This window comes from Balaenoptera physalus (genome assembly GCF_965194825.1).
Source record: "Balaenoptera physalus genome assembly, chromosome: 14".
Classification (NCBI taxonomy): Eukaryota; Metazoa; Chordata; class Mammalia; order Artiodactyla; family Balaenopteridae; genus Balaenoptera; species Balaenoptera physalus.
In genome coordinates, this window is record NC_138893.1 from 26,794,975 (window position 1) to 26,812,756 (window position 17,782).

Sequence of the window (17,782 nt, forward strand, 5' to 3'; positions counted from 1 at the left end):
CCCGTGATAAGACGTGTTTTCCTTTCTTCACTTCCCACCCCGGTTTCAGTCACCCAATAATTCTAGAGGTGAGCAAAACAGACCTTGTATCTAATCGTCCTAATGACCCTGGCCTTCATATTTAAAATGTCATTCAGAGAGAGTTTCGGGTTAGCAGCTGCTGACGGAAAAGAGCAATAAATAATACTTCCGTTTGCACACAAGCTCTGCACGCAGAAGCCTCTCGAAACGCATTTCCAGCGGAACACCTTGGGACCCACTATTGGAATGCCACCCCTTTCGGTGCCAGGCACCCCGCATATCAGCTTTTAGAAGGGGAGTGAAGAGCAGCTTGCCCAATTGGAGTTACAAGGGAATTTAGGAAGACAGAATGTAATTACCTGAACTGGAATCCAGCCAAGGCACTGGGGCTGCTACAAAAAAAAAAAAGTCAAGGAAAAAAATAACCTTAATTCTCTTAGCTGATAAAAGCCAAACACAGGCTTCTTTCTGCTATGCTTTGGCAGCATAAGGTGTTTAAATCATCACCAAACAATAAATAAAAATAAAACTTTGCAATTTCTAGCAGGCCCCTCTGACACACACACACACACACACACACACACACACACACACAACTGCTCACTGCAAATTCCTTTGTCGTTGGAGGTGGGTAACACAGCCACAGAATCTCCGGGTTCATTTCCTTTCCCTTTCCAGCTCTGCGTTCATTTTGCACCGGAGACGGACAGCAGGTTCTGCCCACGGGCCAGCCGTGTCACACTCTCCGAAAAGCAGAACCCTTATCAAAGGTCACCAAAGGGAGGAGGTTAGGCATTGCTCTCCCTGTTTGCAGAGCTGATTTTTCTCTTTTCAATCTGGGCTTAATTCTGATGAAGTCAAGTGAATAAAATAATAATATCGCACCAGGGATGTAAAATTTTAGAGAGATCTTTAGTTGTGAAGTCTCTCTCTCTTTTTTTTTTTTTTTTTTTTTCCAAGAAGGAAAGACATGGACAAAGAAAGATGGCGAGAGAGGAATTGGCCTCAGAAGGCCTAGAGGTCCTCTACCTGTTTAAAATATTAATCAGTTGGCTACAGAACCCGCTCCAGAGAACGTGTTCCAAAACATCTGCGGTGCGAGGAGGGTTTCCTTGGGAAAAGGTGTCCCCTCTTCACTTCATAGAAAGCAGAGGCATTTTCGTTGCTGCTCCAAAGACTCACACGGCTAGCTGTTCCCTGTCCCCACTGCTAAGGCACAGTCAACTGCTAACGATCCGCTCCCATCATAAGAGCAGGAAGTTGTCAACACGAAAATTCCACTTGAGCTCACGGTTGGTGGTTCTCCCTGTACGGTTAAACAAAGGAGTCCAACATGACAGTTCAAACTTTCGTGGGAGGCGGGGAATACACGTATGTATGGCCCAGTAGACCGGAGTTACCCCTGTAAAACGTACTGAACAAAGAAGTCCAGTCGACTAATTCATTCTGAAACTGCAAGGGCCATGTCTTTTATATCCTGAGACCAGAGAACACTAATAAAATTAAAGTGGAAAATTCACCATTTCATCTGATTGTCTAACATGGCCATCAGGTCAAAAATCTCCATGATTTACAGACGTACTTTTGGACTGTTTTCCAGCAAGCGAAGATATCTGCACATATTTTTGTAAAGAAGAAAGATATGGAATCCAAAAATGTGAAGTGTGAAATGGGTGGGGGGCGGGCAGGGGGGAACAAAAGCGGACAAACTAGGGACCGTCTAAGACACTCCTGTGAACGCATGCTCTGGCTTCCTTCCAACGTAAGGAATGCTCAGGATAACTAGATTAACCCCCCCGTCCGCATTGCTCAGTTTTGCAGAACTATAAGTATTTCTATGATCCTTGATTGAATTCGTTTAAAATTTTAAAACAAAATGCCCCTACTAATATGTTTCTATTTCTCCAAATCTATGCTTCTGAGAACAGGAAGAAAGTAGGCTTCACTCTCAGCTTGGAATCCGATTGCTAACCTGTTTAGGGGACGTTGTATTTTGGTGAGCTTCCGTGAACTCTTGAGGTTGCTCGGTAAACACAGTTAAGGTCCGTTGAGAAGGGAATGGTGGTTCCTCCCACCAGTGATATAGGCCAAGTGGGGGTCAGAGGACTACAGAAGGAAGCCCCTGGATTTTCTCTGATTCTGAGAAGCTGCTCCTTTCTGAGCCTTGAATCTTTAGGAAACCTTAAACTCACCCCCAAAAGTCATACCCATTGGGTTTTCAATTGGACTATAAAGCACCAAAACCAAAACTGCCATGTATAGCACTGCATTTCTCCTGCATGGTGTGTTCTTGGTGTTTGGGGTATGTCTTCTTTTCCAGACACATGGGCCCCCAACATGGGCCACCCCAATCTTCCCACTTGCGTGAAATGAGCAGTAAATGAATAGAACAGACACCCACACCCACACCCACAAAATCAGGGTGGGAAGGAAGCACAGGACAGAGAGGGATTCTGATTAATAATTCATCCCAAGCAACCCCCTGGAGCAGCTTCACTATGAAATGCTATGCAGAATGCTTCAACACGCTAATTAATATTTTCAAAGTGTTCCGTGGGCCCCTTTTAAAAGCACTTTTGCCATCCATTCAATGCTCTGCATTATAAGTAAAAGATCAATCCTGTCCCCCAATCTTATTGATGAGATGTCTAACAAACGTAGGATATTGAGTCCACAGAATTTTTTTTCTCCCTGTAATATCACTCCCCAAGAACTGGGCTGGAAACTGGCTTCTCTTCTGAGACAGCTGTTCCTCCCAATAGTTGCAGAAAGGCTCAGGCAGGCAGGGAGTCACGGGCGTGCACCGCTCCGAGCGTGGTGCACTGTCCCTGCCTCACAGCCCCCAGTCTGATGCCCAAAACACAGACCCAAAGGCGAGGTTTGCCATCCCCTCCAAGGTGAGCGTCACCCAGGGCGGTGGCAGGAAAGTCCCTCAGAAAGTGACCTCAGCAGACAGCTCCTGTCGCAGGGGTGTTTCTGGGGGACGAAGCCCAGCAGGTCTGGGCCAGCGGCTGGGCTCCAGGGAGCCAGCTGCTGCCCAGGAACTCCTCCCCCAGCACCAGACCATCGGGTGAAGGGCACGGCCTCCACCCTCCAGGGCAGTTTTAGGGCACAGCCCTCTTGACTGACTGCACACCATCCCACTGGAAGCATCCAGGGCCTGTCCAAAGGACCACGTGGAGACGTGCATCTCTGGCCTCGCTTACTCTGAGCGTAGGCCCAGCTGCACTGGCTAGAACCCCAAAGGCGGTCCCCGTGGAGAGCAGCAGAGGGTCATTCGCAATGTGCCCATCTCAGTGATTCTTCCTAAATGTTACCTGGAGACTATTTCTCAATTCAAATCAATTGTGCCTATCGATCCAGGCAATTAAAAGAATAGGAAGGGAGTAACTTTTGCCCTTTGCTATCCCTCATTCAAGAAAGTGATTTACAGAGCCAAGTGGGTCCACTTGGAAATAACTGCTTTACATGGTGAAGAATCCTTTCCTCCCGGGAGACCCGGGGAACGGTCTCTGAGGTGAGAAGGGGGACCGGGCCTCTCGGGGATGCGGGAACCCATGGGGCCCACCCGGAGGCTGTTGGCCATGCTGCCCCCTTTTCCAGCTGATAAACAGTGCCCATCCCAGAATGGCATTGACCGGGATTTTTTTTTTTTTTTTGCTGTGAAGTTCGCATAACATAAAATTAAGCACTTTAAAGTATGCATAACTCAATGGCATTGATTACATTCACAGTGATGTACAACAATCACCTCCATCCAATTCCCCAGCAAGCTCATCACCCCAAACAAAACTGTACCATGGGCAGCCTCTCCCCATTCCCCCCACCTCCAGCCCCCGGCAGCTACCAATCTACTTTCCCTCTCCCTGGATTTACCTATGCTGGATCTTTGATGCAACTATGATCACACAGCATGTGGTCTTTTGCTGTCTGGGATGTTTTCAAGGTTCATCCACGTGGTACCATGTGCCAGTGCTTCATTCCTTTTTAAGGCCAAATAATATTCCACTGCATGAATATATTACATGCTATTTATCCATTCATCTGTGGATGGACACTGGGTTGTTTCTACCTTTTGGGTCTTGTGAATAGTGCTGCTTTAAGAATCTGTGTAAAGATACTTGTTTTGGTTTCTGTTTTCAGTTCTTTGGGGCATAGACTCAGGAGTGGAACTGCGTATGGAATTTCTATCTTTAACTTTGGAGGAACTGATGGGGATTTTGAGATAGCTCTGCTCAATGAAGAAGCGCCATGTGTCCACAGATGGTGGAGTTTGCTGTGGGCCATGAGGAGGGGCAGGAGCTCTTGTGCTTCTTTTATACCATGTAAAGTTTCACAGGTGGTTCTCTCATGGAGTGAATAATGGTTTGCTCCATGCTTCCACCTCCAAATGAACAAATCACCTCCCTCCGCATAACCTATGTCACTTTGTTTTAGTAAATTTGGGGAGAAGAGGAGAGAAATTCACGTTAACTCTTCTGGCTTAACTTCTGTTATTTTATACAAAGTCCTCCCCCTGACATACAAGGGTGACCACGCCCAAGCATCCCACCCAATAGACTTAACCCCTCACAGATCCCTAATCCCCTTTTCTCTGACCTGTGACCTTTGCACATGTTGTTCCCAGGTTCCAAAAATGTTTTTCTCTTCTCTGCTCCAAACTCATACCTTGAAAACTCCTACTCATCCTTCAAAATCCAACTCAGATGTTTCCTTATCCCTAAAGCCCTCCCTGGCTCTCCAGGCAGAGTTAACTTCTCCCTTCTCTGTGGCCCAGGACCTTCACTCCCATGTCTATCATGACCCTGGTGCCTGAGAGAACAAGCACCATAGAATCACACGGACCAAGGTCTTCACCCTGCTTGTCGCTCAGTTTCTGCATCTGTAAAATACGTAACAATATAAACCACAGACTAACTATACCAGCTCAGAAAGGATTGTTGTGAGCATTTAATGAAAGAGGAAAGTTAAAAATGCCAAGCACCTAGCTCAGTACTTGGAACAAGAGCACAATACACAGGGGCTAAGTTCAGTATGACGTCAGTTGCATGGTATTTTAATTTATTTGTTTGTCATGGTTGTTTATCTTGGGTGTTTTTCTTCCTTGATCACAAGCACCCCCAAAACAAAGACTCTGACTTTGCCTTTTCTCTTTGTATCCCGAGTGCACAGCACATGAATGAGGCTCAAATAAATGTATTTGTGGAACAAATTAATGAGTTAATTAATTTACAGAATTGTTCAACGTGAACACCTACATCCCGAAGATGACAGTTGTCACCGATTCTTTCTTTATACTGAGGTGGCTTCGACAGCTCCAAGGCAACGTGACGGAGGAGCGACCGTTAACATCGGTTCCCGAAGCCACCTGCAGACATCTGTGCTCTACTGTCCCCACGCAGGCACCTCAGAACAAAGCAGGGGAGGAGACAAGACAAGCTTACACACCAGGAGTCATGCTGGGGCTGCCTTACATCCTTCAAACCTCTCACTCATGAGAGCAAAGGGGAAATACCAGGATCACACTACACACACCCGTCGAATAGGAGTTACTTTTATTTTGGAAAAGTACAAACAAGTCAACTCAGGTGGGAGGGAGTAGCCTGAGCAGGGAGGATGGGCAGACAGGAAGAAGCCAGGACCAGGCAGAGGAAGCCTACTTAGGTAAAACTGAGCTGCCACTTGCATTGTAGGGGAGAAATGTCCCCACCCCTCCCTTAGGAAATGAGGTCAGATGCACAGCCCCAGTCTCTACCCCCCTGGGGGTCTCTACTCAAGGCTCTTCCCTTGTGGTCCCCATCTATCCAAACACAGCCTTGTTGTAACATCCACCTAGGTCCAACCTGACCCTTTTAACTCCCCTGACCAGACCAGACCACCGTTCTTCTCTCTCTGGACTTCTTACCTATCATGTAGCTTCACATAGGTGACCTTGAATTACCAGGAAACCTTTGGCACTTCCTGTTTTCCCAAGGTGAATTTAGCCTTTTTTGAGGGCAGAGGCCATTTCTGATACACTTGGTATTCCCACAGGACATGGGTATAAGCTACATGAGATAAGAAATATAATCCATCAGTATCTTATATATTGTAAAAGCCCAAGAAATTCCTCTCAATTGATTGTTTAGGAGGAAGAGAGAATCAGAACCAAAATTAAGGAATAGAAGAACTTGAAAAGGACCTCACAGATGATGTCCTTCAACCCCTTGTTGCAACAGTGACTGTAGACCCACAAACTCCTAGCAGGGAAGAGGTAGACTTGGCAGAGCCCGGCCTCTGAACTCCCCCTCACCCAATACTCTTTGAATAGATAAGGCTCTGAGAAGGTCTGCACTAATGACATCAGTTCACATACATTTGACTTGTGCCTCCTAAATATATTGGATTATGGAACACTCCTCCCACTTCCCTGCAAAACTCTTTCCAATATATTGTAGAAATAACGTTCTGCAAACACAACTAAGGCAATGCTAGTTAAAATACTACCTATAATAACATAGGACAAAGTAATAGAACCAGGAGGTAAAATTATACAGTTTGACAAGAATGCATTTGGGCTGAATATCAATTCTTAGTTGGTCCAGTGAAGTTGATTATAAAACTAATAGGAAAACTCCTGGGAGATAATTGCAAGACATTCTTGAAGGTTAAAAATTTCCCACTGGATCGGAAACAGGGCTATGGGAGTCCAAGCCAGGATGCTAGTCAGCAAACCAAAGCTTTTATGAATTAAATTGTTAGGAATTAGGGTCTGATTCAAGGTAAAGCTGGGAACCATTGAACTTGGATCTGGGGGAGGGTCATTCAGACCCAAGTCCAAGGAATGTGAAAACGGATGAGTAACCTCTGCTCCAGCCAGACTCAAGGGGCCTACAGATGATTCCACATGGCCTCTTTGCTTTTCAGTTGAGGAAACTGAGACACAAGGCACAGATCTGCCCAAGGCGCTCCAGGTAGAAAGACCAGAGCTGGCCTACGGATCTCCACATCCTCAGTGTGGGTCTCTCTGTCACAGTGACCCAGGCGGGGAGCAAAGGCTGGTAATCTCAGGAGGTGGCCCGAGCTCAGGGATGCCGGAGGTGAGGTTGCAGCCGACGGATAAGCGCACAGGGGCTCAGCTGCCCGGTCAGACGGGCAAGTAGGTGCCACCTCCACTCACAGCTCTGCCTGAGCAGGCTCTGCCCTTCTTCTCAGCCTGGTCCTAAGACACCAGGTTATGAAACACAAGACAACATCTACACCTCTATCCAAACCGTTGCACAGACTTTTGCAAAAGACGATCAGTGAGTGATGACAGAAAGGGTCGATTGCACCTTTCAGATCCGGGTGCAACTGACATTCAGAGCAGAAAGGAACACGACCAGTCCTGCCTGGCATCCATCCATGGCTTCTCCTCTTTGGCCAACTCGCTGGCCTGCTGACACCCCGGGACTCTTCACTGTTACCCCCTGTCCTTCTGGATCCTTCCATCCGGCAGACCCCTCCCTCTGTGCACCCCACCGGGACCCACCAGCATGTCTCTAACCAAGTTAAAATTGTTCCAACCTAGGAAGCCGTGTGTGCAGGTGGACTTGACTTCAAGAGCACCAAGTAAAACAGGGCTCTGCATAGCGACAGATTTCAGCCCAGCAAGGCTCAGAGAGGGAAGCGGCCACGCGAGCACAGTCACGTGCCTCATATGTGACAGAACCACTTTGGAACCCAGGTGCATGGGACTGGAAAGCCCTGGCTTGTTCCAGGTACCCTGTACCGTGCTATCCTCCAGAGCACGGGGCTGGTGATACTCAAAGTTTAACTTCATGGTCTGGTCTACACACATCTATGTATATGCACACATTCGTGTGTGTGTGTGTGTGTGTGTGTGTGTGTGTATACACAGATATGCTAAAATAAAAGTTTCAATATTATGTAACAACCTAAATGGGAAAAGAATTTGAAAACGAATAGATACATGTATACGTATAACTGAATCACTTTGCTGCACACCTGAAACGAACACAGCATTGTTAATCAACGATATATAATACTATAAAATAATATAAAATAAAAAGTTAAAAAAATAAAATAAAAATCAATAAAAATTTAAAAATTAAAAATATATAAATCAAAAGTTTCAAGAAATAGTACTTATCTTTATCACATGCTGTGAATTCTGATACTTCCTCATCAGTTCTAGTTCACGTTTATTGTGCGACCCAAATTTGAGACATTTATTGTTTATCATGCAACCCAAATTTCAGACATGATTTGATTCCCAGGCTCCTTTTAAGACGGTTGAACTGAGGTCCAGAGAGTTTGCGTGGATTGCCATTGGCTAGCAGCCGACTGGTATGAAGGCGTGGCACCCTGACCTTTCACCTTAACCCTAACCCCCAACCGCAACACCACTTGCCGTGGCCCTGGCCCAGCCCTCCTGGCTCCTCCCGTCGCTTTGGTTGCTGAGACACAGTTGTCACAGGATCTGACCCCACTGTCTGCTCACTGCACCCAGCTCTTGTACATCACTCATCCCCACCTGGCCCCGGCTGGGCCCAGCTTCAGGGACCCACAGGCAACCAGGTGGCGAATCGTGGCCCGGGAGCCTCTGCGTACAGCAGGACACCCTCCCTCCGGGCACAGGGCCCCGGGCACGCCTTCCAGATGGAAGGGGTCCTCACGCACTGGAGGGGAGGCAAGGTTTCCCAGACACGCAGAGGCCTCCCTAGGAGGGATCACTCTCCAGCGCAGCGCTGAACCGGCACCAGGTGGGCAAATGCAGAACCTCCCATCAGATCCCGGAACGAAGCCCCTTAGTCCTGGATGGTCTGGGGGTGGTTGGGGGTCAGAGCCAGCTCTTTTGATCGCTTCTGCCCCTTTCAGGAAACAAAGCCTGAGAGCCCACGGTGAGGACCACACTGGCAATTCCTGGGTTTGACAGCAGCGGCTTTGTGGGTCTCTGGGAGCCCTGGTGGCCCAAGGGGACAGCGGGGGGGGGGGCCCACACTGGGGGCCCCAGGAAATGTCCAGGAGGCCTCCAACTCTCCTCCCTTCTCCCTGCCTCGCCAGGAGCCTCTCCGGCAGGAGGCGCTGGGGAAGGTTGGGATGTCGCATTTCTGCTCCGCGCACCCGGCTCCTTGTAAAGCTCAAGAGTGCCATCTAGTGCACGCGAGATGCAACTGCGAGGGGTCGGTTCCAGCGGCTCTGGCAGAAGGAGCAGTCTTCCTTTCTTCCCTTCGTTCTGCCTCTGGCCCAGCCCTCCTTCTTGGCCTCTGCAGGATGCGTCACAGCCAGAAGGTGCTCTGGCTTGAAGCGAGGGCACAGGGACGCCCCTCTGCACCTGCACCCCATGCACCCCACCTCGGTCCCTCGTCACAGAGCCTGCGCTCCCAGGCACCTCTGCAATGGCTCTGTGCGTGGCTCAGGGCTGGGAAGGTCTGCACTCTGAACTTCAGGTGAAGCTAAACTGATCAGAACATTAGCTTAAAAGGAAGAGAAAAAGTGAGAGGAGAAGAAAGAGAAAAAGAAAGGAAAGAAGGAAGGAAGAGCAGAAGGAAAGGAAGAAAGGAGGGAGGGGTAAGAACAAAGCCAGGGATGGGACCAAATAGTCTGCACTTGGCTTTCAGCTGGTTTCAGCCATAACTTCAAATTCCAGAAACTCGGTTCCATATTCAGAGTGTCTGAATCATGGGTACAGAAAACATGGGCACTTTAGGGACTGACGCAAATGAAGGAAAACAGGAACAAATGCCCAAGCTCTCCACCTGGCTTCCCCTCGGGGGCCTCAGTCTCTCCATCTGTAAAATGAGACACTTGGCGGCTCCTTGAATTCTAGCCCGGTGCCCTCCGGACACTGCTCTCAACTCTCTGCTCACCAAGCCTTAGATGTAGCCAGCGGGCTCAGAATAATACCTCCCGTGAATTTCATCTCTTTTCCCAAGTTTTAGATTTAAGTGTTTTCAAGTTACAGAACGAAACAAAATAAGAACCCAAAAATGGCAGAAAAGAAGAAACTAAAGGAGTGGCAGTGAGGGTCCAAATGGTTGCCACCTACAGCCAGACTGGACCTTCATCTCTCTTTTTGAAATAAAGTACAAGGAGAACATCAGGTGCAGCAGAAGGAAGCCAAGTATGGAGAGAGAGAGGTGCAGGGGAAACTGTCTCCACGTGGCTTCCATGGTCACGTGACTGACACACAGAACCATCCAAGCCCACGAGCCCACCCCTGGGTTGGGAGACGAGTAAAACCATCATTGTCAGTTTGCAGGCATCGTATGGGAGCAGGCACGCCCCACCGAAGCTTACAATTAGTAATAACATCGCTTACATTATACATGCGTATATACTGTGAAGGCCTTGGAGAGTGAAGAAATTAAACTATTTTGCTAATTTTCTTGCTCTGATGAAAAACAACCCAGGACATGAAGATCAGGGATTTTGTCTAGGGTCATGCTGAGAGAACAGAGCCTGGAATCCTGGCTCTGACCTTTGCCCTCATCTCCTGGCTTTTAAAGTTGCTCCACATAAAAAGGACAATTCATGAGAAATGAGGCCAATTTGCCGTGAAATGCAATATCCTAATTTTGCGCAGGTAGTTTAAAACAAGACTAATCCCGGGCCTACGCAGAGGTTTACTCACTGCCCTGGACTACTTCCACGATTTAAACTAAATTTATATTTGGAGAAAAAAAAAAAGACTTGCGGCGAGGTCTTAGGAAACAGTGTACAAGATGTCGCCCTTTTCAGCAGATTGGTTAAATGGGTGTTTTTAATGCAAATTAGTGCAAATTGCTATCAAGAGTAATTATTGTAAAAGACAGGCAGTGTTTCCATCATCCTTCCCTCATTTGGTTCTTCTATAGTCTCTTTTAAATAACTTAGCCATAAAATTTCAATTGACCACTAGGAAAAAAAAGTGCTCTCAGCAGTGGGAAGAGAGAAGGAGGAGGAGGGCACGAGTCCGGCGGGGTGAGGGCCCCCGCCGGCCCAGATGGAGCCCCCCCAGACCCACTCTACTTCCCGTGCCCCCTATGCCCTTCGGACTTGCAGCTGAGGCTGCTCTGTGGGTGGCTCCCCCCCAGGGGGCTCTGGGGTGCAGGAGTCCTGGGGCATGGGAAAGGGGCCAATTCCCCTCAAGGAGCCCCCCACCTGCCGCTGAGGTGTGTGCCTCAGTCCTAGGGACGCAGGTCCCCCATTGGAGCCAATATAATAACATTAGGTAAATCCAGGCGAGCCTATGAGGTAGAAAATTGCATCTCATTTGTTCTAAATTTGCCAAATTCTAAATCTTCAGGGAGGTGTTTTTACTTTACGTATTTGTTAACGGTCTGTTCCTTATTGCCCCAAAATGCTGAATATACAATAGGCATCAGATTCTCTTTCTGGTCTTAATTCATCATAACAAACAGAAATAGAAACCTGATTTCAGATTTCGCTCTGCTTCTCCAATTCATATTCACGGCATCTCCATCATTAATAGCATCTGGAGGAGCCCTTTTATTTACCTATTATGGCATCATCTGTAACATAAAACTGTTGTGTTCTCTTTTCATTAACAGATTCAGTTGCAAATGCTGGGGAAAAAAATTACAAAGAGCCCCTTTTTAAAATGTGCACATTTATTGGGATTATTAAATCACAGCAGCTAATAGTGGTTGTCACCAACTTAATTTAAAAAGCTGATTATTACTCAAGCCCTATGTATTCCAGGCCTGATACTGTATAATTAGCAGTTGTGATTATTTAGTTAATTTGCAGATTAGGAGCAAGTGCCTGTTTTGAAAAATGTGGCCACTCGACCTCCAGCTACAGAGTGGAGTGAGCCAGCCCCTGTTACGGGAGAACAAAAGTTTCCTGTCAAATAAATGCATTTTGATGTAGGTCAACAGGAGTAAAGGGACGGTTTTCAGATCACCCGCCCACATCCTTCCAGCCAAAAGTCCAGCGCGAAAGCCACTCCAGACATGTTTAAATTAGCTCCTTCCCTGGTGGAGCCAAATCAAATCAAATTGCACACTTGGAGCCTAAACAAGTTAAAAGATGGTCCTCGTGGGTACCAGCCACTAAAGCGATAGTAACTAGACGAAAACGTCCGAGTGACCCACCGCTCAGTAACGACTGAGCCACCAAGACCGGTCCGAAGTGGAGAGCCATTCGGAGTTGGGGACGGGCCCCTCATAGGCATTATTTCTAATGCTGCATTTGTCACCAGTCATATGATGGTAATAAAATTTGTAACTGTTTCCCTTATACTCCGGTGTGATTTACTTCATCTAATACACAATGCAAATGCTAAAAGGCACAAATACATCTTCATTATATAAGCCAGTGTCTGAGCCATTCTCCTCCAGAGACAGTTTTATTCACTTTTATACAATTTGCCTACTGTACGGTACAGATGGTTTCTATTAAGTAAAATATCTGTTTTCTTCCAAATTTTTAGTTTTCGTGATTAAATTACTTTAAAATGATGGTACATTGTATTATCTTCTTTCGTGACTTAATTTAGCTCAAATACTCCCGGCATAAGCTAGAAACCCAGTTTCATCCACTCAGAAAATCGACCACATACTGTGATTTTCTGAGGGTTATTTCACCCTGGCTGTGATTTCTATTCTTTATCTATGGATTATTTTCTAGAGATAAATTTGAATATGAATATACACGGAAACTCTGGACTGATATTCAAGCAGGATTTCTCTTCTAAGCTGTTTAAAATTCAAGATGTCCTTTATTAATAGGCAAGTTACGTCTGCCAGCGTCTCAGCTACAGAGTGGCTTGCAGTGTGGACTATTCAGAGCTGCTGCCCCCACGTGGCGGGCCCTTGGAGCCAGTTTGTCTTCCCAGCCTGCCTCCCGGAATGAACTCCGTCTGTTCATTTTGAAGAGGCTGCGCGCAGCGGACGCCTGCTTCAGCTGGAAGGAGAGAGCTTGGCGATGGCGTTCCGTGGTCCATCTTCCCACTGTTGAGGATCGCCCTCTGGATCTCAACTGCCCCGGATGTTGAGGGCTCGTTTCTGATGCTTGGAACCCGTCCTTCCACTTGTCTCCCTCTATTAGCGTGATCCTAAGCAAGGGCGGCCCCCGGGAATTCCTCCGGTGTTGCGTTTTGCATTCGTATTTTACTTTTGCATTCCTGCTCTCCAATCCTTCCCCTGGAACACGGCCCGCGACCCGGACCAGTGGTACCTCCTCCACCCTCGCACCAGCTCTTCTCAAACTTGCTCGCCACGCCCACACCCCACACCCGCCAGCTCAGCAGCCCCAGATCTTGGCCACAAGCCCTCCTGCCCTGGAGCAGAAACGTGGGAAGGAGAGCCTGTGCCCTTTGTGGGAGGGAAGCCATGTGTGCTCAGAAGAGGGTGGGCGTGGTGCATGACACAGAGGAACGGGGCGGGCAGCGCAGGAGCCCACAGACCTCTTCTCCTCACCTTCTGAGCCTTGAGCATCCACCCCGGGAGCCGCTGCCATTCACTCTGCAGAAACCTTCCTGCGATCTGCAGGTGGCCCTCCAGAAACGATGGAAGGGTGACGGTGGCACTCCACGGGAGCAGTGCGGGCCGCCTGCCAGGGCGCCGTCTTCCTGGCTCTCGCTTACACTGGGCGCAGTGGCAGTGGCAACCACACAGTGTCACAGTGAGTCCCCAGATGAGCATGGCCGTGACCCCGTCCTTCCAGAGGTGAGTGCGGGGCCGGCAATGGGGAGACCCCCCTTCTAGCCCCATCTCCCACCTGTGAGCCCAGACAGGTGAGTTCACCTCTCTGGGGCTCAGAGCCTGGGGATGTTATGGAGAACAAATAAAATAACGGGCCTGGAAAGGCTTTGAAACTATTCACAGTGCCTGGAGACACGGGCATGATCCCACCACAGAGTTCACTCCGGACACGGCACCGGAGAAATACACAGATCCTGCCCTAAACCCAGAGCAGGTGAGGTCTGCCCAGGCAACTCCTCTCATGGGTACACTTCTCACCAAAATGCAGTTTCTCAAGGTAGAATATCTGATAGACTTTATAAATAAATCCTCACACAGGCAGGCGCTTCTTTCTAAATTAGCTGACACTCTCGGTGCCCCTGCCATGCCCACGTTTGGGGGCAGCCTGTGTGGTGTGATCCCACTTTCAGTCAGCACCGAGTTTGGCTAACGTGGCATAAATTGACATGAGGTCATGAGACAGAGGATGAGGGAATAAATTATCTTTTCAGTCAATAATTAGTTTCATAGAAAATGGAACATGAGAGAAATCGCTAACAAAAACAACCCCCAGAGGTTTGCCCCTGCCTGCCATGCTCAGGGTCCAACAAATTGCCAAGTTTGCTCCAAAATGACCATTAGGACCCACTAGGCACGACTACACCAATGGAGAGAGAGGGAGATGCCCACAAACATCTGGTTAATTCTACCAACAAGACATTTTTGGCTCCACCTTGGAAACGAGGTTAAGATGACCCGTGCTTCCTGAGCCCCAGCCAATGCCTCGCTCAGCAACTCCACCTCCTGCACCCAAAGGCCTCTGATCCTCTCCCGCCCAGTCCCACTGAGGGTCCCCCAGCCAGACACAACACTGAGACACAGCGTAGTCCAAATGGAGAGAGACCCGAGGATGGTCAAGTTGTGAAGGATGGAGGCTTGGACTAAGCCCCCCGAGAGACCCACGTAAGAATTAGAGCCTGGAGAGGACATGGCCCCTCAGCCTAGCCAGCGGACCTTCCTCCTCCTGCTCCGAGCCTCCAGAAATGCCTATATTAACCTGGGAAAATCATGCCATCTCACCCCTCAGGCAGATTTGGACGCGGTCACCCAGCTCTCAAGGAAATCCAAACGTTCAAAGGCAGCTGCAACACCTCCGTTCTGGGAAGGGGGCCATAACCTAGGGGGAGGGTTCGAAAAATGTGGTGGTCCACGTTGCCTGATGTCACTAGTGAAAATGATCGGGAAACTTCCCAAGAGCTTGGAGAGTTCCCTCCATGCCTGCGCGGGATGGGGAGATCTTGGCAACATGGGAGCATCCTATTATTCAGCTCAAAGGAAAGATTTAACTGGTCCAAAATCAATTTCAGAATGTAATAATGACAGTAGGTAATACAATAAAGTCATTCAAAGATCAGGGAGCAGTTAAACAATATACTGGGAGACTGCATATGCAGTCACAATGCACTTTAGAAGAGTGAATTCTTCCTTGCTTAAGAAAGGGCATTAGATTGATGAGCTAAAGATATGTATTGTGTGCTCACCTGATCACAGGTCTATTCCTGGGAGAGAAGCACAGTCCAACCCTGGGGTCCTGACACACGTGAGTTCCAGCTCCAGCGTTATGGCCCAGGGACTAGCTTTGTGGCCCAGAGGAGCTGTTTAAGTTCACACTAAACTACTTAAATTCTGTTTCCTCTCAGGCAAAATGGGGGAAATACAAGGAGCCGTCTCATAAAGTTGTGGGGAGAATCCATGAGTTTCCTGAGAGAATGGACCATGTCTGGTACCCAGAAAATGCTCAAGAAATGACGCCCTTCATTGGCTACTGGGCATGGACAGAACTTCACCAGGTTCTGTCACTATCTTGCAAGCTAGGTATGCGGAGGCGGAAAGGGGAGCCAGGGCGGAAGTCACTTACACCTAGAGAAACTTGGAGAACCCAGCAAAGAAAGTTGTGATTCCCAAGAAACGAGCAAGTCAGATCTTAGATCTACAGGGATTTGAAGAGGGCGAGATTATATGCAAATACAGCAGTTGAGGAAGTTCACAGGAAGCGGGTTTGAAAGAAGCTAAATCTCCAGAAGCATGAAGATGAAGCTAGTCTGCCCTAGAGTCAAGTATCCAGCGCATGAAGACTGTACCCATGTCTTCAGAGAATGTAAGTTGAGAAAACAATGCACAAGGCCAGGGGGAAATAATGCAGGATGCTCAAATATGGTGGCTGGTGCTGCGTTGTTTGTATCTGTCAGGATGAGATTGACATGGATCCCTGTATGGAGTGCTGCTGGCGAGGTTTCCATAAGCTGATGAAGAAATAATAATACACGCATGGGGGCTTCCCTGGTGGCGCAGTGGTTGAGAGTCTGCCTGCTGATGCGGGGGACACGGGTTCGAGCCCTGGTCTGGGAGGATCCCACATGCCGCGGAGCGACTGGGCCCGTGAGCCACAACTACTGAGCCTGCGCGTCTGGAGCCTGTGCTCCGCAACAAGAGAGGCCACGACAGTCAGAAGCCCGCGCACCGCGATGAAGAGTGGTCCCCGCTCGCCGCAACTAGAGAAAGCCCTCGCACAGAAACAAAGACCCAACACAGCCACAAATAAATAAATAAACCCAAAAAGTTAAAAAATAATAATAATAATAATAGTAACAATAATACACGCATGACCGTAAAAAAGCACAGGTGACTTGGTGAGAAAAGGATCTGACAAGTCAGTTATCATGTCACAAAGGCAAAATAATTGATTATGAACCTCTTTTTCACTTTGTAATTTTGTTCCACGAGTTTATGAAGCCAAATGTAGACACAGTGTAAATGCGACTATATAGCATCAAGCAGCAAGGTCGGGCTCCCCCAACTGTAGAGGATATCACAGTCGGTGCCTACGGACCCAAAAATCAATTCCAAGAGTGACTCTATCTCAAGATACCATCAAACAGAATTACATTCTGATATCTCTTCCACGTCTTGTACTCAGAAACTTACAAGATCAAGCAATTAATTTCCCAATTGGATTACTTAGACAATCATATATGAGAGTCTATGGATATTAAAAACGATTACGAGCATTTTAAAGGCAGCACATGCTAATCTTCTCACAGAAAGGATAAAAATACAAATCCACTTGCCTCCTAACCTTTCAGCCCCTAAACAAGGAGGAATATGGAAATTTCCAAATTTGCATGAAAAGAAAAAATATTTTAACTTGTGCAGGTTTATACATATTCCCTTCCAAGGTGCTCTCTGAGGAATATTTTTCACCAAGTTATATTTTGAAGCTACGATCTGGCTTGTGGCCCAGACTGCCTTTAAATTTTGTCCAAGTTTTAGCAGCTTCACAGATATTGTGTAAAAGCTGGGAACTTTATTAAAGAGACATTATCTGATATGAATTCTATATTCAGTGACAGGAATGACATTTTGGTGTCTAGAAGGCCACAAGATGAACATGATAGGTGACTGAAAGCTGTGTGCTAAAAACAGAATGGAAAACAGAAACAACTATCTCACACACAAAATTAAACATGACTTAGTCTAAATGCAGTGTGGGATCCTGGATTGGACCCTAGAACAGAAAAAGGACATTTGTGGGAAACAAAACAAAACAAAAAGCAAACAACAAAAAACACTGGGGAAATGAATAGAGTTTGTAGCTTAGTTACAAATGTCCCAATGTCTCAGTTTTGACAAATGTGCACAGTTATGTAAGATGTCACTAGGAGGGGACCAGGTGAAGGGCAGACGAGAACTCTTTGTACTATCTTTGCAATTTTTCTGTAAATCTGAAATTATTCCCCACCAAAAAAAGGTTATTTTTTTTAAATGTGACTCAGGAAAGGAAACTCAGTTGGAGTGTTGAAAATTTTCATCAAGGAAAAAACCCTAAGTCATTTGGGGGAGAACTTATACCATGAACTATAGTAAATATAATATGAGACATTGAAGAATTAGGGAAGTATAGCTATTGATATTCTATCCCAACTGCTCACCCATCAGAGAACTCCAGAGGGTAACATCTTAAAATGTTGAACTAGTACATCTCAAAATATGCCTTGTTCTGAATGATCTTCATACAAGAAGAAAGGTCTGTA

At 47.3% G+C, this 17,782-nt stretch overlaps 1 long non-coding RNA gene across 1 annotated transcript in view; it reads right to left on the reverse strand.

Annotated features, from left to right (window-relative positions):
- The window catches only part of LOC309642159, a 187,211-nt gene that overhangs the window by 77,868 nt on the left and 91,561 nt on the right, over positions 1-17,782 (reverse strand). The gene's annotated exons all lie outside the window — the stretch shown is intronic.